Source organism: Bradysia coprophila, unplaced genomic scaffold (assembly GCF_014529535.1).
Source record: "Bradysia coprophila strain Holo2 unplaced genomic scaffold, BU_Bcop_v1 contig_476, whole genome shotgun sequence".
Lineage (NCBI taxonomy): Eukaryota > Metazoa > Arthropoda > Insecta > Diptera > Sciaridae > Bradysia > Bradysia coprophila.
The window spans coordinates 661,585-682,937 of NW_023503727.1; the positions used below are offsets into that span (position 1 = coordinate 661,585).

Genomic DNA, 21,353 nt, shown 5'->3' on the forward strand with positions numbered 1-21,353 from the left:
ATTTGACAAATGTGATTCCTTTTCCATTTCCATTATACTCAATAACTAGCTCTGCGTTCGCGTACGCTCTAATACTTTAAACGATTTTGTAAAACCTAATTGAATCTCCAAATTAATAAAATAAAAAACCCAATTTCATGCACAGCATAGCCTATGAAGTGAAAATGGATATTGAAACATAAAACGCACCATATACACCCAATTATTCCAATAAAATATATCAACACTCCATTGAAATTAATCTAGAATTTTAGATACCAGTTTTAGTTTCGATCTTTTTTTTTGTTCCTCTGCTGCTGCTGCTGCAGCAATTCCAATATACTCGAATCAATTAAAATTCTGCAAAATTTTACTACTCAAAGTCGCATGCAATTTTTATAACAATTTTCCACATACACCAAATACAAACTGCAATAAAAACGCTTTTCAGCGAATTAAATTCAATTTCAAACGTGTTTGGTACATCTGCATCAATTATTTAAAATCTGTGTTCTTTCAACTACCTATATTTGTGCAGTGCTACAGATTCAACATACCCGTAGTGTAGTATTTGATGGTGGGGGTCTTGTATATAGAAAGAATATAAATTTGTTGAAAGCAGCTTTTTTCTATTCGAAAAAAAAAGCTCCAAAGCATAAACAAAACTCTTATTGACAAAGTGATATAAAAAGGGAAAATTTATATTGATCACAGTGGTGGGTAATAAAATCGTAGAATTTGTTTACATGCTTGATTACATGTGGACATTTTTGGATTAAGTTTTGTTTTTTGTATTGTTGCTTTGTATTTTTACCTATATATACGTATTTTAATGGGTCCAGTATGCCACCCCGTGTTCCTATTAAGTTTTTATTTGACTGAATGAATAAAAGGACGGACAATATAAATAAATATTCAAATCGTGTGTAAATTCTTGTAGCTCGATTTTGTGGGAATAAACATTCGGTGATGAAGTCTTGTGTGTGTGTGCCGTATTTAACGGACTCCTTTCGTGTATAGAAATGTAAATATATTTGCACCACATCGAATATATATTTGTTTCTGTTTTCGATTCATAAATTATTTTTGGTTCGGGGTTCATCTCTGGTGTTTTTCTCTGGTTTTGGTATGCTGGACATCTTTTATATCGAAATAACAAAATAGATCGTTTCATTGTTATGAAAAGGGATTTACGACAGAGGGTTATTCATACGGTTGTCTATCAATTTATAAAATTGTCGTCATTGATATTTAATTTGGATGTAAATTCACCCACACGTAAACGCTTAAAAATGATGAGTGAGAATATTTATCGAATTCATGCACGGCATTGCTTGGCTGAAGGAATAATTTATTTAGTTTTGTGGAACATGTTTTTCAAACTTCCCACGAAGCACCGAAAAATTTTTATCGAAAACTGTACACAGCAGGTAAACTGACGCACCTAATCAGTTTTATCGATTCATCGTTAATAAAGTGAGTGGCAGTTTGCCGATTTTTTCGCATTCTCTTTAAACAGCCTCGAAACAATCAACAGGACGTTTGGGATCACTAAAAATACCCCCAGCTGAAGTGCCTATAGATGAATTGCTAAAATACAACGAAAATAATAAAAGAAAGCAGAACAAGCAGAGCTTTTGCTCTTGCCTTCCCACTCCCGGCTCACGTTAAGTGACTTTAACAAAGACGACAAAGCTGTTTCGACCTCAGGATTCAGTGGCGGTCTGAGGATAGCGTGATCTTCTCATCATCAGCTGTTTCCATTGATCCCTTCCCAAGACAGCGACAGTAAAACTTTCGATTGAACATGCGTCTGAACGTTTACCTAGAAATTGTTCATCTACTGATGGAAATACGGGTAAATTTGGAACGCTGCTAACAAATTCACCAAAATTCACCAAAATTCTCAACACAGACGCAGTCAAAAATCAAGCATAAATGCATCGAGAAGAAAATCAAGTCGACAAAAAATACTAAATAATCTCACCATTCATCCACACAAAATGCATTCATTGAAACTGCATCCATTCAAATTGCTTCATCCAAATTACTTCATCCAAATCGCACTTATCCTCATTCAAATTGTATTCATCCAAAGCGTATTCGACCAGATTCACATTCCAATTTCACAATCACCAAACGCATTGTACGACACGAAAACTTAATCCATAACTGGCAACTCCGTTTTGTATGAAAACGTTGTGCATACCGAGGGCAACTCCGTTCGTATCAAAAAGTAGAGAACGCCAAGGATGTACTAGCAACAGCGTAGAAAGGGCGCAGTTAACTAAAGACACTGGTAAGGGCATAGTTGACCAAAGACACCGGGAGAGTTAACTAAAGTCACTGGTAAAAATAAAGCCGATTTAATTACCGGCAGAGTCTGGTAAGGGCACAGTTGATCAAAGACACCGGGAGAGTTAACTAAAGACACCAATAAAAGCACAGTTGATTAAATCACCGGGAGAGTTAACTAAAGACATCGGCAAGAATAAAGCCGACCAAAGATACCAGGAAAATCAATTAGAGACATCGGTCAGGGAATTGTAGTAAGGGTATCCTAGTAAGGGTATTTTGGCAAGGATACAGTCAACAGAACACACTTACAATAGCACTCTAGTGAGGAAAGCCAGTGAAAGGCACTGCTACAGTTAGACAAAGACAAAGTCACGGGAACACTAGCAAGGGTACAGTTAACTAGAGACATTGGCAAGGGTACATTTAACCAGAGATATTGGCAAGGGTACACTTAACCGGACACACACACACAGACAGTCAAATCACTTCAGGTCGATACAATCGGAACCCGCTTCATTGAGGCTGTTTAATTCTCTTAAACTTCATTAAGAAGTATCACCAGACTGTGTCAACAGCACAAAATGTTTGCATTTCACGTGTTCTTCTCACTTTATTTAATAATAATAAAAAAAATAGTTCTGTTTGATTGGGATGTTCTGTAAAATAGTAGATTACATTGGATGCTGCGGAGGTAGTTCATTACATGAGGGATCAGTTTTGTGATACGAGCCAAACTCACAAGTGTGGTTTTAAGCAACAAGCTTCGGAAACGGTTATTTTGACAAGTGTAGAGTATGCATATCCGAGCCGAAGGCGAGGTATGCAACTACACGAGTCAAAATAACCGTTTCCAAAGCGAGTTGCTTAAAACCACACGAGTGAGGTCGCGAGTTCACAAAATTGATTCCGAGTGTAATGAACTACCTCCGCAGCATCCAATGTATGCTGTTTTATTGCCTATTCACCCGGAATATTGTTGTTACGAGTACATTTTTCCACCCAAGGACCTGACAGTTCAAAACCAAAAGTGTTCAAGAAGACACTAGCAGATTCTTGAATACCATAAGATTATTCTAAATTAATGCACAATTTCACAACATTTATGTCGCGCTATTTCATTCACTGCCAGACTAATACTAAACATAAAAACTACCGATACAACAAAACCAACAAAAATCTGTTGTTGCATTGAAACGTTTAAAAACGAATCTAGTCTGCTGATGAAATCGGCTCACACTTCTTCATTATATTAATCCCGGAAGCATCACTGGCAACACTACTGTTTTGGTGACATGTTGACAAACTACTTCGACTGTTTTGTTTTTGTGAAGTGCTAGATTCATATTTTGCGTGATATTTGTCGATTTTGGTGGTGGTACAATAAATTTTGCTGTGAAGTGAAGTGAATACATGATAATAAAGACAAAGGTGTTGATTGTTTTTGAAAATAAGTGAAAAATGAAAAAATTAAAATTGTTTGGCCATAGGTGTTCGTCGAAACTGAATAAATTGAAATTATGGCTATAGACAAAATGGCCGTCACTTATTTTTGTGTTTTTTTTTTTTTCGAAAGTTTTTAATGAATTTGCTTAGATTGGTGTGCACTTAATTCAAGTGACAAAGTTTGTGATATTAAAACTAAAATAACATCGCGAGTATTGTTTCTCAGTGCTAAAGAATATTTCATGTAATACATTTTTGCTGATAAGTAATGAAATTCTGCTGGTATGTAATGAAAATCTCCTGATATGTAATGAATTTTCATATGAATATTCCTTCACTTGTGATGTAATGAAAAAGTTCCACATGTAACGACCGCTTTCCGCGGGTGGGAAATGTACGTGTAACAACAATATTCCGGGTGGATAGGCAATAAAAACTTTTATCACATACGCGTGGTGTTCGGACGTCAAATTTACTTAACTAGAAGTTTAATTCAAAAATTACACTTCAGGTATATGTTGTTGTCTCGTTTTCGCTTATGTGATAAAATAGAGTACACACTTGTCACTATCAGTCTCGGCAAGCCTCGACTTCTTCGTGACAAGTGTGTAATATATATTAATCTATTGTGTATATCCGAGTGTTTTTTACAAAATCTAGGACTTCAAAATATTTTTATCGTACAAAATGCTAAAACACGAAGGCATTTGGCATTTTTTATTTATTGTCTTTGAAGATAAAGCATCAGTTTTTCCAATCTTTTGTCAAAATCCGGTACTATTCCAGTTTGGCAATTTACACTGAAAACACGCAATGATCGAATACTTTTAAATGGTAGTGCATAAGAGAAGACCAAAACTTATTGCTTGTTCTTGTCGCACTTTTCATTCCAAGAATTCAATTTGAACGTAAGTTTCATTCATCTGTTATCGATAACGACAAAAATAATGACAAGCTCTGGATAACATTATAAAGTAAAATAAATGTTAAAAACATTGAAGTACAAGATTTGAAATCAACAGATTGAAAATACTTTCATCGATGGAAATAATAGATCCGATAATAATACTGGTCATATGTTTGTCGTTTGAAACAGGTGGAAATTGTGCAATTTACCATTTTAAACTGCAACATTCGCTCGATTATTCAGAAACAATCCGGAAAAAATTCATGGCAAAATCTCCCCATTTTTTTTGTCTTTCGTATAAAGTTTGGTCTACATCACATGGTACGTTCTTGTGATATTAAATTTCTTTTTAATGAGCGATCAAGTAACTGTATTCTACTTGTCGTTAGATGGTTTTCAAAATTTAGTAGCAAAACAACCAGCAATGGAAATACGAAACATTACGTTTTTCAATCGATACTACAATGTTGTCGATCTGTACAAAACCACTTAACAAAACTTCATCGATTTTCTTTATGAATAGAGAAAGTTCATAAAGTTTTCGCGGAAATGTGTCGATGTTCAACGTACATGACGTAAAATTTCTCCGATTTTTTTTCTTCAATAATTGAATTGATGCATAGAGAGGCAAACATTTATATTGAATTGAATAACTCATCTACACGGTGCGACCATACACTTACATATTTCATCATCGTGTACAGACTCCATTCAGTTTCGCTTTGGTAACGTTCATTTTCGTATAGGTAAGCAACACTATACTCGTAAAAATTTAGTTTTTTTTTCCCAACCGGTATAAGCTCAAAATGTACAAGAATTACATTAAACGGGGTAGACGAAAGCATTTTATGGTTATTCAAAGACATGTTGAAGTACACATGCATGACACTTTAAATGTGTACTTGAAAACGCTCTTCAAAACCGAACTTTGGGTTTCAATTTGTACTTTAATAGATGGAGAAAATGCAAAGTAGGTTCACTGTGAGTATATTTAACACGTGTGAAAGACGAAAATTTAATCTGCAAAATGTACGAGGAAACGGATGAATATAAGGTAGTGGCTGCAGATATATATGTTGATAAGAAGTGTGTGTGTGTGTGTGTGTGTACGCTATAAATTTTTGTGTTCGCGTATGAATTGCCAAAGAAAATTTAAGTGAAAATGATTATTTCGTATGCTCAAGTGATAGATATAATAAATTCTCATGTGTGCGTTGCATGTATAGATATTGTTCACGTACACTGCCTGGCAATGAACAGAACTTTATGGATTCGTTTCGATCTAAATAAAAAATTACCTTAGAACAAATATTGAAAATGTTATATTCCCCATCTGACGACGAAAGACGTTAGGTTTTTCCTCTGAACATTTTTTTCGTTCCCGGAGAATATTTAAAATTATAAGAAAGGGTGAACGAGTCCTTAAGCAACCGTCATTTTTCTTATCTTTCCTTCGATCAACGCGTCTTCTTCACTCAAATATGTATACGAATTGTACAATTTCCACAGTTATTCTGCACAACAGAATGACACATCAGGGAAAACTTTATTTTTTTTTCTCCTCTCTCTCTTCTATTTCCTTTGTTCGATGTTTCGTTTTTTCCTTGTGTCTTAGCAGCAATTTATTGGGTTAATTTTCGTTTTATATTTAAGACCTGTTGCCTTAATTAAATCTTAACTTTTCCATTAAAGATGACATGGCTACAATTCAGCTCACGATACATGAATTTAATGGTAATTTTATAAGCCAGCACTAAAAAGGTTCTATCTTTTGATCTATCTGTAGTGTGTATAGGCTAGGGTGGGTCGTGCATGACATTTTACTTCTCTTTTGACACGCATGATCCCTTTGTTCATAAAGTCATTCACTCTTCTATCAGAAGTTGACATACTTTATGAACACTCAAGTTGAGCCCCGACCGAATGAGGATTTTCTTCTCCAATTAAATACCATTGCAAGGGTAAGTCATTTTTCATATGTTTGGAGAAGCCATTCAGCGTTATAGACAAGCTGTCTTGACATCGGAAAAATCAAACTTCGTTTAGGAAACGCTATTTTCAGACGAAGAGACAAATTTTAAATTTTGAGGCGAGCGTTACAAGCTATCCTGACAATTAATTATCAAAGGCAAATCGACTTTTCATGCGTGCGGTGTGATTAACCTTATTTTCTCCCTCAATACGCCATGAGAAAATTGTATATTGTTGACAATTGGTCGAATGACATTTGAACTGTCACTTTATTTATTTAATGTTTTTGCTTACATTTTTAATCATTTTTATTTTTTAACTTTACTGGAGGTAATGGCATTGTCTAACACGGGCATCTCATTGATTTCGCATTCCATGGAAAACTGACTCTGCTCTTGACAGTTCCTGTGCAACCACTTCCTGAATACAAGGTACATGAATATGAACCACCAGATGATCCCGATATGAATGGTGTTGTTAGTGATACTAAGTTGTTACAGACATTGTCCCTAATTACTTTCCACGATTCTCTGCCCGATTTTTGCTTGATAAATAACTAGGCCCCACCTCTTGGGTGGGTCAGGTCCCTTGACTGGCTATTTTTTTTCTATAATTCCAGTTTTAGTTTTCTAACCATTTTTAAATGAGGTGGTGTTTTTGAGATCACAAAATTAAAGTAACATGAAAAGGTGATGTCTCATTTATTCAGAAGACAGCAGTCATCACATGCTTCATTTTACTCATATTTATTTAATTTCCTGAAGAAACAAAAAGAGCTTTGAGTTGAAGGTCCAGCGAGCGATGTCTTACTCCTAAGTTGAGTCTCCTATATAGTCTACTAAAAGCGCTGAACAGGTGGCGCATTTCTTGCCTGTGAAAAAAACTCATGTGAATTACGGCCCTCGCTTCGCTCTGGCAAAGTTCACACTCGTGCAAACACTTTAGGAACGAAAAATTTCTTTTAAGAACGCGATTTCACGCAAAAATTGTCGTATATCGCAGATTACCAGTCCAATAAAGTCCAATGTTTGAATTTAACCACATGAATTACGATACTGGTCGAAAACACTTAATATTTTCAAATCTGCGATTTTCGAAGCCTCTGAGAATTACTCGAGTTATCGTGTTATCAAGCAAGAAAGACTGTTCTAGACTTCCAGATTGTTCGACCAGAAATCCAGATTCACTTACTCGTTTTTTTTCCTGGAAATCCGTTGCAAAAATGTCGCGGTAACAAGTTGTGTTTACAATTATACTCCAACCTCACTACTCCAATATTATCCATCTACGAAGTTAAAATCGGGTAAAAATTACTTAAGTTATCACGATAACAAGGAAAAGCGTCTGAGTATAATTTGCCGTATTTCCTGCCTACCTCTTGAAAAAATATAACTCGTGTGAATTACGGCCCTCGCTTCGCTCTGGCCACAAAGTTCACACTCGTTCAAACATTTTAGGAACGAAAAAAATTCTTTTAAGAATACGGATTTCACGCAAAAATTGTCGTATATCCCAGATTACTAGTCCAATTAAATTCCAATGTTCGAGTTTAACCACATGAATTACGCTACTGGTCGAAATTGATTTTTGAAGCCTCTGAAAATTACTCGAGCTATCGGTTTCTCAAGCAAGCAAAAACTCTTTTGGGAAATACTTCTTAATTGTTAGACCAGAAATCCAGAATTTCACTACTCGTCAAATAAGAAATTTTTCTGGAAATCCGTTGCAAAAATGTCGTGGTAAACAAGTTATGTTTACAATTACTCCAAACTCACTACTCCAATATCATTCTCTGTCAATTAAAACAAAAAATTTGAAAATCGGGTAAAAATTACTCAAGTTATCGCGCGGTAACAAGAGAAAGCGTCTGTGTAGAATTTCTCCCATCTCGTTGTTCGAACATTATCCATCTGCAAACTCAGCCTCAAGAGTTTCAATCTTCGTCGATTAAGACAAAATCTTTGAAAATCGGATAAGAATTAGGGAAGTTATCGCGGTAACAAGGAATAAAATTCTCTTGAGAATTACTCCCATCTCATTATCCCAATATTGCCCATCTACGAACTTAACCTCATGATTTTCATTCTCCGTCGATTAAAACCAAAATTTTGCAAATCGGTAAAGAATTACTCGAGTTATCGAGTCCACAAGTGTACGGACGTTTTCTGTATTTAACGTTTTTTACGTTACGGACATTTAAGAGTATTTTCTTTCATAAGACCCTGACTTTCAGTCAAGGGAATAACCTATTTAATCGGGTGTATATTGGCCCCGATTTTCGAGTACCATAAATTTATGGTACTCACCCAAACTATTGCACATTTCGTAAATGCTTCGGCGCTGGAATAAAATTTTTGTATGAAAGGCCAGTCTAGTTCTATATAGTCTTATGAAACACTAGCAAAATCAAAGGAAAAGCCAAGATGAAATTTTACGAAAGCCGATTGGGAAAAGTTTGGTCCAGAGATCGCAGATTAACTATTTGACATACTGACGGCAGCGAGTAGAGTGAAGTAGGAACAATCGACCAGTGAGATGAATTTGCAATTTTCAAGCAGAATAAGCTGGAAATTGTTAGGAAAACTTACCAAAAAATAATTGGAAAACTTAATTTCCATTCCACACGGAAAAAACACAAAATGTCTATGTACGTTTGAGTCGATCACGTTTTACGTGTGGGTCGCAAATGCTACGTCTCGTACGTAGTATGTACATCGAAGTCGTAAAATTCTATGTCTACATCGTACAATAAACGGCTGAGTGGACCATTGGTTTTGTCCTCACTCAACTACAATGTACAAAACCAATGGTTCACTCAGTCGTTTATTGTACGATTTAGACGTAAAATTTCACGACTTCGATGTACATACTACGTAGGAGATGTAGTATTTGCGACTCACACGTAAATCGTGATCGAATCAGACGTACATTGACATTTTCCGTTTTTTCCGTGCAACAACAAAAGCAGCGAAAACGGAATAACATTCAGACTCCACTCGGTAAACAAATAACTATTTCCTTCTACAAATTGGCCCAACGATTCAGTGTTGCATTAGAGGCAAATTGATTTTTCCTTCTACTAATTGGTCGAACAATTTGGTGTGTTCTTAACAGGAAAAATGTTGTGCAACAGCCTGACAGGCTACATGTTGAAGGAAAAATTATTGAGAATGACCGGGTGCATAAAGTGGACTGAATACTGAGTCTACAAATAGCTTCTACCTAAAAAATTTCTTTGGACCATTCTGTGTGTCCCTAGCTATCAGGCGTTTCGAAAGAAGTGAAATACGACCCATCCTAGCAAGTATACCTTTTATCGAAACAAGATATATATGTTCCATCAAGCCGAAGCTTTACAACTTTTACATTCTAAGTAATGGATCCGGTCGCAATGAATATAAAAGTCTAATTAAATCGTAAAAGCCAGCTCTAATTCTCATAGTCGTTTTCGTTTCCATCCCCCGTCAATGTTTATTATATTGTTGATAATGTTAAAATCAACCCAACATTAAATCAATAAACCGATGACAGAATCTGCGAAATCAGTTAACAATCACAAACGCCACAAACATCCATGCTATACAAAAAAACCAACTGTTAGTTTGCAAAACAATAAATTTCAATTTTCTCGACGACACACCAGTAAAATTCAAACATAAATTCGGTTATTATAATTTCTCCCCAATTTGCCATTACATGGCACTGAATACGTATACATATAGCTGGGGATAAACTGATTGCGAGAAGTGAACTGGGAGATTATTAAAGTCATTTCACATTTAAAATCGATTTAAATAGTGTCAAATAACTTCCATTATTAGGGTAATTTAAATAAATTTCAATCAAGTTTATGTGTTTATGATGCTTCCATGTTATACGGGGTATACTGTGTAATGTTTAGCACAGACACGGTTAGGGTGTTGGAATGTTTATGCTGTCGAAAATGTTTGAAATTTTCATAAATTGTAACAGTAATTTTGTAAATGCGACGCGATGTGTGTACGGATTGGAGTTTTTTATCATTATCATCAGTTTCAGTGACCTACATACTTCTCTGTTCGAACTAAATTATTCGAACGTGAAGATTAATGTGCAACGAACGTACACTAATCAATTGAATCCCTTTTGAGAGTGATTTTTATCAAAAGGGAAAAGCTTAAAGAATTTTCATTCTTCCGAATCGTATAGCGTCTTTTAAAAGAATTCTATAGAAACGAAAGCTTTTGTCCTCCTTCAAACTCGGTGGAAATTAAAACTGTAGTATAAAGTCAGCAAAAGGGAGGCATTGAGTGTTAAGATGTATACATATGGGGCGTTAATGGAAAAATGGAGTAATTAACCCTGAAGCTGGAATTTTTGGAAAAAAAGAAATTTTTATGCTGAGAAGATACACCTCGGAGATCATGAAAGCATTCAGTATTAATCGAGTCTAATTGCATTATTCTGAACACATTCTACATTGTTAACTCAAGAACATTGCTTGTTTTGTTGTATGCGAGCTGGTTAACTTCCTATCGATTTACACGAGCGTTTGTTTTCTATAATTTTGCTATTAAGAGTGATATCGCGAAAACTTCGAACAACTTCGGGACAAGGGGTCACGGATATTATTGACTTATAGCTCATTCCATTCGTTGAACTGTTGCGAGTAAAACGTGGTACTACGTTTGTTGTCATATATTTTGTTGTCGACGCTCAAGATCATGAAGTAAGGGTCTCCCAAAAGGGGCCAAAAATGGTTTTCTCGCTATTAGTCGAATAAAACAATTTTGGGAAAAAACGTTTTAAGCTAGGCTCGTAGGCCTTAAAGAGATGCACATTTTGAGTATACACACCACCAGGTCCATGTTGACCTGTTGGTGATATCAATCATTTTAGGTGAAAAAATAGGTGATTTTCCCAAGTCCCTGACCGGCTTCAGTGACATAAGTCCGAGACATGGTATGTATGGTGAGAGAACCTATATCCTCTGTAGTACCATAACATGTAAAAACATCCTTGGATAAGTTTCACTGCAAAGGGTTAGAACGACTTTAGCGGAGAGGCTATCTCACCATACATACCATGTCTCGGACTTATGTCACTGCAGCCGGTCAGGGACTTAAGAAAATCGCCTATTTTTTCACCTAAAATGATTGATATCACCAACAGGTCAACGTGGACCAGGTTGTGTGTATACTCAAAATGTGCGTCTCTTCAAGGCCTACAAGTCTAGCGAAAAATGTTTTTTTCCCAAAATGGTTTTACTCGACGAATCGCGAGAAAACGGTTTTGGGAGACCATTACTTCATGACCTCGAGCATCGACAACAAAATAAAGTTCACCAAACGTAGTACTACGTTTTACTCGCAAAAGTTCAACGAATCGAATGAGCTATAAGTCAATAATATCTGTGACTCGTTCTTCCAAAATGTCTGATTTTGTTCGATGTCTTGGCGATATCACTCTTAATAGTGGCTTCGAATTCGCATAACGGCATTGTTACAGGTGGCGTTCGAAAATAGACATTTTACGCAAAATATTGTAATTCGTTTGGTAAAAATTGGTAAAAAGTGCGGGCTCGGAATTGTGGGTCAGGGTGCTTTCAACCCGAACCTAACTTGACCTGAAACTGATTTTGGTTTAATTTTAACCTATAATCTGATTTGACCTGAAAAAAAATAACCTGACCCGACATGGCAGGTTTTCAGGTTACCTGATTTTTAATGTAAAATTTGTCCATTTCTAATTAAGATCTACCTCAATTCAAGTCGGGTTAGATAGGGTCAAGGCAGGTTCAGGTAATTTTAGTGATAGACCTGAACATGACCTGAACCTTTTCAGATCGATTGTTTCAGGCTCAGGTCAGGTCAAAGTCGACCTTTTTTAAGGAAAGTCTAGAAAAATGTGGGTAAATTCCAGAAAATGTGGGAAAATTCCAGAAAATGTGGAAAAAGGTTTCCGCCAAAAAAATCTCTGCTTCGAACACCTCTCCAGTTTTCACCCATTTTGTACCGTTAAATTTTTAAAGACAAAGGAAATGTTTCAAAATGGGAACCAAAACGTCCAACAATTTTTAGTAATCTAAAATCCCTAATTGGCCAACATATCATAATAGTCAATCCACATTGATGGTAATCAATAACCATTTCATCATTGACGTTTTAACAAGCCACAAGCATTATTACTTGTCAGTATACCGATCAAAGAACGAACATAATCAGCTCAATAAATCAATCGAATTAGCTCGTATACAAAGGATTTGCATTTCATTTCAATCGTTGTTGAATTATTCAGTGAGCTGAACCCACAAAAGGTGTTATACCGATTTTGTGTTACCAATAATTTATTCAGATTTTCTCATCAAATGTCGGCTAAAATTTGTGAAAAATTAATTCACAAAAGGAATAGTTTGACTATAGTGGTGTAGCAGAAAGGAACAAAAAAAGAGATTGGTTAATCTGCTTCTGTTCTACATTTCAGCATTTCCGATTTTTCCGACTCAACACCTATTAAATATAGCTAAAGATTCTCTCCGTTTCGTAAGTATAATTCCATTCAAACTTGAGACTAAATAAAATCAATTGTTCTGTGAAGTGGTTGTTCTTTTGTCTGAATTGTTTGTTTTGTACTTAACAAAAAAACTGCTACCCTCTTACCTCTTACCCATTTCTCCGTTTTCATCGAAAAGAAATTATTTTCCACTGAATTTCCATTGTTGTGGTTTATCCTATGTAAAAGTTGTTTGCATAAAGCATAACATCGAAAATCTTCTTCTCTTTTTTTTCTACCTTTTCTGCATTGTCGAATTAATTAATTTAACTTTTTGGATGTTTGGTGTGTTTTTAGAAGGGTTTTTTTTTCCCTGCTCAACTCATATCATCGCTTCCATCATACGGTTTGTCTACAACTTTTTAGCAAAGATAACATTTTACAAAAGCGTGGCTCTTCGTTTTAATTATAAATTGGAGTATGGACGGTTCGGTTGTTTTGATTTAATGAAATTGGATAAAAGATTTCCATGTGCTAATTCCATTGACTGCAAGTCATGGGTCTTACAGCAGAAAATGTACCTCCCTCTGGGCAAAATAAAAATCTCGAAACAAGAACGCACTCCTCGTGCTCACAGCTCGAAATATGGACCTACACTACATTTTAATCTTTAAGGGATTAACAGTACGCGATCGAACCACATTTCATCGTACAAATTTCCTCTCTTGGCATTTTTACTCTTAGATTGTATCACTCTAAAGTGAGCATAAAACCAGAGCCATTAACCATTGAAAATATTACAAAAACTATTTAGAAGTTCAGAAAGTCAAGCGATCTAATCCATCCAACAGACGAAACTTAGTCAAATATGTTCAGTGATGTCCATAAGGTTTATTTTGGTATCTCACCATACACTCCATGGCTACATTGCTTGTTTATGCGACTAATTGAATTGTGTGTCTGCATCATCATATGTGGTTAGCGTCAACCTATAATCATATCATTTACCTTTGAAGAATAGAATAATACGGCGCATTGCAAGCGAATCTTGTCATGCAGCGTGTATGAAACACGTCCAAACGTCCACTAATTTGATTAAATAGCTGTGAACAATGATGAAACAGAAATGAACCTTGGACAAGTAAATTGATGAAGAAAGTGTCTGTCTCCATTTGATGCTGCTATGTTCCACTCAGCATTATCCAACAACCAGAAAATTCTTCGCAAAAATTTCTCATTACTCCAACGGATATGTAAGACATCGAAATGTACATTTTCCGTTCGACCTCTAGTCCTCTATGTGAATCAACGTTCAGACAGATTGTACTCCTACAGGTATGTGCACACATGGTGGCTATATAATGGTTTTCAGGTGGAATTTTATTACTTTGTATGCCTAACATAAAGGAATTTGTTTCAACATAAATAAATAAATAAATTTCCTACAAAGCATTTTCGCCCCTTTTGCTATGCGTTTTATGTGTTTCTATAAATAAAATTTCGTTATGGATGGCACAGTGTACTTTCCAATGGGATTAGATTCTCCATTAAGTCTTTTGTGTCATTTTTAATCTCTCTAGATTTGTGGTTGGTGAAGTACACCTGAATAGTTCACCACCACATTTCGTCGTCGTCCTTAACACAAATGTTCTGAAGTTCTGATTTACACTTTTGTATTTATCATAATGCTGGTAATGCTGTCTCATCCACGCTTTGACAAAAATCGCTTATTCGATCGACATTTTCTTGTGTTCGTGCTGAAAAAGGGCTCATTGCTCTTGTCATTTTTTTTTTTTTATTTTAAGATAAGCGAAAAAAAGACTGCTCAAATTGCACAGCCAGTAAAAAATCGATCTTTTCAAAAACAGAAATTACAATAAATAAAAATCGTCCACTCTGTTTCTTCCCAACGTTCCAAGAATGCATGCTGCGTTTCCCCTTTGAATAGCAATTGTCATTGTTTTCAAATTACATTAACAAAGTCTTATGTGTCATGACGAGCTTATGTATAAATGTTCAGACGTTACAGCATCTATTGAGTTAGCTTTCAAATTAAAATTCGTGAATTTTGTTCGCAACCAGCGAAAGAAACAGGAAAACTTTGACAACACAATTTTTGATAAAATTAACACTTTTTCCCAGTACAATGTAACAAAAGTTAGAAAATATTTTCGCGAAGAATTTCTTGTAAAAATATTTTTTCCTTTCAGTACACAAAACGCTGAATATGGAAGTAATTTCGTTTTATTATCTGTTGCTAATTGGATTTTATTTTTGTTAAAAAAAAAAACATCTGGAAATTAAGACTGGGTGTTGTTTTTAGCTGTTTAACAAGTTTGTTCCTTCATTTCAAACTAATTAATTAATCGCAGTTCTTTAAACTTATCGCATATTAAAGTTTGAGTTATTCATGCAGTTTAGTCGTTCCACACATTCCGGAGCCGGTAGCTATCAAATGGTGTTTTAATATAGATGTTTCACTCACGCGAGCGATCGATATGCTGTAAGTTCGAACTAGGAATGTGAAACAATTTAAATTGAACGATAGCAAAAACATAAACTTTCGTAACTTTATGTGAACTGAACAGGAAACTACTATGATGCTCTATGATGCCTCTGGCGAGCTCTATTTTTCGTTACGCGATTTCAAAGTCTTCGAACGTTTTTGACGTTACTGTAATGATATCGGTTTTTTCAGAGCTGCCAGCAGATTAAAATATCAATAATAACTCGCCAAATATGCGTTCTGGTGAGACCAATGAGTGTTCTTCCGCCGAAGAACTTGACTCACTAATATGAATATTTATCGAGTTATTAACGATGTTGATCTGCATTTAAAAATGTGGATGTCATTCAGGATCCCTAGTGTTCAATTCATTTTTAAGGACACTATCCGTTCTCGACTGGATAAGCTATCAAGTGCAATTGCATATGTGAGATATTCTAAAGTTTATGTTTGGAAAAAGGAACAGTTGTTGTCCAAGTCCAATAAAAAAATTTACGAAAATTTACACATACAGTCAGAGGCAGTGAAATTTCAGCACACATTTGCTTCAGCTGTTTTTCAGCTGATCGACACATACAATCAAAACTCTTTATACTTGTTTAATGTTTATACAGTTGAAGATGCTACACACATGCACGTGGTAGTGGTAACACCGTATAAAGTCGTATAAACGGTTTTGATTGTATTCGTGGATCAGCTGAAAAACAGATGTAGCAAATTCATATTGAAATTTCACTGCCTCTCACTGTAATCAGCTCAAATTCTAAATTTGCATCTCATTCTCCTTTTTGTCTAAGAAGGTGTATCCTTCATAAATTACGTAATTTGTCAGTGCTGACAAATCAAAATTAATTCCTAAATAACTCGAGAAATACGCGTTCTGTGAAGTTAAAACTATGCTGTAACGACCCAAATTAGAGGATATATTGGGAGTGGAACATACTTTTGACTTCGCATGCAACGTGTTTCTCGAGTTATTTAAGATTTAATTTTGATGGCAGCACTGAAAAAGCGAAACTAATAATGAAAGGAATAATCGATTTTTTTCGCGATTTTTTGTCAAATATCAGCAGAAACACGAAAAATAAGAACATTGGGCATTTCCAAAATATTGCCAAATGGATGGTAATAATCGAACGTTATTAGTTTTTGGTTGAGCGTTAAAAATAATTCAATTTACCAATATATTCATGCAATTGGTACCAATGTGATGAATATAACGGTAGAGAGAATTAAAATATATGTAAGCGGAAAAATTCCAGTGGTCGTCCCACAAAGAATAATGGTCGAATATAATTTCCCATTCTTCTTCTTCTTCTTCTTTTTCAGCCTGTTTCTGTCCACTGCTGGACGTAGGCCTCCCCAATTCTTTTCCATTCCGAACGATTAGTTGCCACTTGTTGCCAATTTGCGCCTGCAATTCTCTTTATACCATTACTCCATCTCTCTGGTGTGGTGGTCTACCTCTAGGTCGTGTTTTAGGTGGTCTTCAGTTCATGATCTTTTTGGTCCAACGTTCGTCTGTCCTTCTTGCAATATGTCCCGCCCAGCTCCACTTTAAAGATGCTATTCTTTCCATGACATCAACGACTTTTGTTTGTTGTCGAATCCATTGATTTGTCATTCTATCTCTGAGCGTAATTCCGAGCATACTTCGTTCCATAGCTCTTTGTGCCACTCTTAATTTATTTTCGGAAGCTTTTGTTAACGTTAACGTTTCCGCTCCATATGTGAGCACAGGAAGGACACACGTATCGAACACTTTACGTTTCAGACTATTGTTCATTTTGCTTTTGAAAATTAGCCTGAGTTTTCCGAACGCTGCCCATGCAAGACCAATTCTACGTTTTATTTCTGCAGTTTGGTTGTCTAGACCCAACTTCAATTTGTGACCTAGGTACACATAACTGTCGACTCGTTCAATGACAGTATCACCGATTTTAATGTCTCTGTTGTCGTCAATGTTTGTCATGATTTTCGTTTTTGACAAATTCATCTTGAGGCCGACTTTGTTTGACTCCTCATTCAGCTGTTGCAACATAATTTGCGCCTGATCTACATCAGCTGCCATCAGGGAGATGTCATCTGCGAAACGGAGATTACTCAGGTACTCTCCATTTATGTTGATACCCATTTCACTCCAGTCTAATTTCTTAAAAACACTCTCCAGAATCGATGTGAATAACTTAGGTGATATGGTGTCACCCTGTCGTACACCTCGGCCAATTCTGAATTTCTCCGTGCTCTTATGAAGTTTTATACATGAAGTAGCATTTTTGTACACATATCGAATTGTGTTGGAGTATCTTGAGTCTACTCTGCACTCGTCTAATGAGTCCAATATCGACCAGGTTTCCACTGAATCAAAAGCTTTTTCAAAGTCTATGAATATCAAGACCACAGCAATCTTGTATTCATTGCATTTCTCAATTAGCGTTCTCATCACATGTAATTGGTCGTTTGTGCTGAATCCTGATCTAAATGCAGCTTGTTCAACAGGTTGGTAGAAGTCGAGCTTCTTGGTGTTCCTCTTCGTAACTATTTTCATGAACAACTTGTAGAGTGTTGATAAGAGACTTATGGGTCGATAGTTTTCCAGCTTTGTTATGTCTCCTTTTTTATGCAGCAATGTTATCACTGCATTTTCCCATGCTTCTGGCACTTCTTCCCATTGAAGACATTGATTAAACAAAGTCGTTATTGCACCCAATAATGAGTCGCCACCTAGTTTAATGGCTTCCGCTGGAACACCATCTTCACCGGGAGACTTTTTGTTCTTCATTTCGGCTACTGCAGCATGTACTTCATCAATAGTTATGTCAGGCATATCTTCCGATCCTACATTTCTTATTATTGGTCTATCTTCGTTGGTATTCGTCGGATCTGGTCGAACTGATGAGAATAAATCTTCGTAAAATTCCTTTGCGATATTTAATATCGCATTTCGATCCGTTTGAATTGTTCCTGTTTTGTCTCGTAATTTGAAGATTTCTTTCTTTGCGTTCGTCATTTTTGACCGTAGGACCTTCATGTTGCAATTAGCTTCAATTGTGTTTTGAGCCAGTTGGATATTATATTTTCTTAGATCTGATTTCACCGCTTTGTTGATAATTTTTGTCAAGTCAAGTCAATTTCCCATTGCCAAATTGAAAAGGTTTTGCAAAAAGAAAATCTATGAAAAAAGAATTTCCCACTCAATTTCACACCCAAATCACATCCACCTTGAACTTAGTCGAATATCGTCGTTAAAGTCGTTAATCGTAACATGAGTATTGTTTTTGAAACGTCAAATCACCACCAACACAAAAATTTAGTGTCGGTTGTGACAAATGTTTAAATTTCTGTGATTTCGATGTGATTTAATACAGATTTTGTGCGTAAATGTGTTTCTTGTGTGGTTTCAACAGTTCACTTAGCGGTTGACTTAAAATATTCGTCAAAGCCACCAAAATGATGAAAAATTTATTTTGACCAATCATGTAAACAAACAACACGATTGTCGTTTGGTGGGACGTGAGTCGCAGAAGAGGTGACCCAGTAGAAATAAAATGTATTCGGTAATCTTAAAAATTACGTTTTAGTGGAAACGCTTTAGTTTAAATGTGTGCACGTTTCCGGTAACATAAATTTGTGCGAAAGCAATCACTTTTGAGCAACTTTACGATAACACCATTAGTTAGGGGTGGGTAACATTCCTTATTTATGAATGTATGACATACGCGCCCAAAGTATATATAAACACTGAAGGTAATGCAAATCCGCAGTTACACACGGATCCAAACTTTCAGGTGGATTTTAGCTCCGTCATGTTACACACGTATTGAATTCGTTTGCGTCAAGTTGCATCTAGTGGTGAATTTGGAGAATTTAGCGGCGTTATGTTGCACACATATAAAATTCATTTGCGTCAAGTTGTATTTAGTGGTGAACGGTGGTGAATTAGAAGTTTTTAGGGCCGTCATGTTGCACAAGTCTAAGTTAGACAACATACGAAAATGAATTCACCTGAAAGTTTGAATTCGTAATTTCTCTGATCCTTTGAGAGTCTACATTACCTTCAGTGTTTATATACTTTGATACGCGCCGACCATCTACAGATACAATGAAAACGGATCGTAATAAACAGCAGACAAAAAATTGAAAAAAGGAGATAAAAAATAGTATAAATGGAGATAAACAATCGAAAAATAGAGATAAGTAATTAAAAAATGCCGATAAATTAACTAAAACTTGAGATTAAATAACAAGGAACGGAGATAAAAAATTAACAAATGGAGATAATTTGATTGAAAACGGAGTTATAGTATCTCCTTTTTTAAATTTGTTATCTCTGTTTTTAGTTTTTTTTATCTCCACTTGGTATCTCCGTTTTTAAATTTTTAATCTCTGATGTTATCTCCTTTTCTGAAATTATTATATTCACTTTTTAATTTATTTTATCTCCATTCCATACATTTCTATATCTCCATTTCTAGTTATAATATCTCCAAAACTCATTTTATTATCTCCATGTATGAACATATAGAATGAACAAAAACTAGTTCTGTATCATCATATGTAATTTGCAAGAACTATCTCCGTGAAGTATCAACCAACTTTAAACATACCAACTTTTTTATAGTCTGGTCGTCATGACGAAGATTTTTGCGAGTTTTCCAAAGTCGGTAGGTTGGAACCAACTTACCAACTTGCTGATCAAGCGCGACTAAAAAGTTGATAGCTTTGGCAAAAAGTTGGTAGGTTATAACCTACCAACTTTGCTAGGCTGACGAACTAATCTCATTTACGTTTCATTTCGTAAAAAGATGAATTCCCTAGGAACGGACTAAACAGCCTTTACGGCGAGAACAATTACACAAACTAATTATTAGACGATGTGAGAGAAAAAAAATTAACTCCTAAGTTACCGACACCGTTCCGGCGCCCGGCTCGCATTGCGGCCCTCCGCTTCGCCCCGGGGCAATGGGCCGGCTCGCTCGGCGTGTTAATAGTACATTTTCTACCTTGGTGTATATTTCGAGAATAACTTCGTATGTACAATTGTATATAACGAGCGCCAGCGAGTGTATATACAATTGTACATAAGAAGTGATTCGAGAAATATACACCAAGGTAGAACAATGTTTTATCTCCTGCAAGCTGATATTTCATACATTAGCGAAATAACCACAAAAATTTGGATTTAAAATTAATTAATTAAGCATTCACAACAAAAAAAAACATCATACAGAGAATCCTTTATTTACTTACTCGCACACATATACTATCCACCTCAACATTTCGTTCAAATCACATCATTCCGACTACTCTGATTATTTGATCGATGTAGAAGTGGCTTACGAACCACTAACGACACCAATTGCATCGCGTTATGTGATTTGTTGGCGTAGTGGTCAGCATGTTTGGTTGATATGCTGCTGGTCCCGTGTTCGCTTCCGCCGTTCGGCGATTTTTTTTTTCAAATATGTAGATGGAAAGTAAATTTACCCTAGGTGGGTTATGTGTGAATTATCCAATCGTATAGGCTGTGGTTATGTATGTGTTTGTGTTTATATGCAGAAACGCGTAATGTATGAAATATCAGCTTGCAGGAGATAAAACGCTTTTTATGTACCTTCTAACTTTTTGTCAAACATCCTGACTTTTTGCCAAATTGTCGTCGCAACGACCGGACTATACGAATCAGGATACATACGAACTATACAAATTATAAACGTTTACCTCTATTGTCTATCGTTAGGAAATGCAGATGAATAACTTAAAGTTGAAATAAAATTA

At 35.7% G+C, this 21,353-nt stretch overlaps 1 protein-coding gene and 2 long non-coding RNA genes across 4 annotated transcripts in view; 2 read left to right on the forward strand and 1 right to left on the reverse strand.

Moving 5' to 3' along the window:
- The window catches only part of LOC119082602 (uncharacterized protein C18B11.02c-like), a 331,234-nt gene that overhangs the window by 18,610 nt on the left and 291,271 nt on the right, over positions 1–21,353 (forward strand). The gene's annotated exons all lie outside the window — the stretch shown is intronic.
- Positions 1–21,353, forward strand: part of LOC119082608 — a 23,906-nt gene continuing 2,553 nt past the window's right edge. The window contains exons 1-2 of the long non-coding RNA XR_005088668.1: positions 1–11; positions 14,875–15,028. This is a non-coding gene — a long non-coding RNA (uncharacterized LOC119082608). The remainder of the gene's footprint in view (positions 12–14,874; positions 15,029–21,353) is intronic.
- Positions 17,404–21,353, reverse strand: part of LOC119082610 — a 12,144-nt gene continuing 8,194 nt past the window's right edge. Inside the window, exon 3 of the long non-coding RNA XR_005088670.1 lies at positions 17,404–17,416. This is a non-coding gene — a long non-coding RNA (uncharacterized LOC119082610). The remainder of the gene's footprint in view (positions 17,417–21,353) is intronic.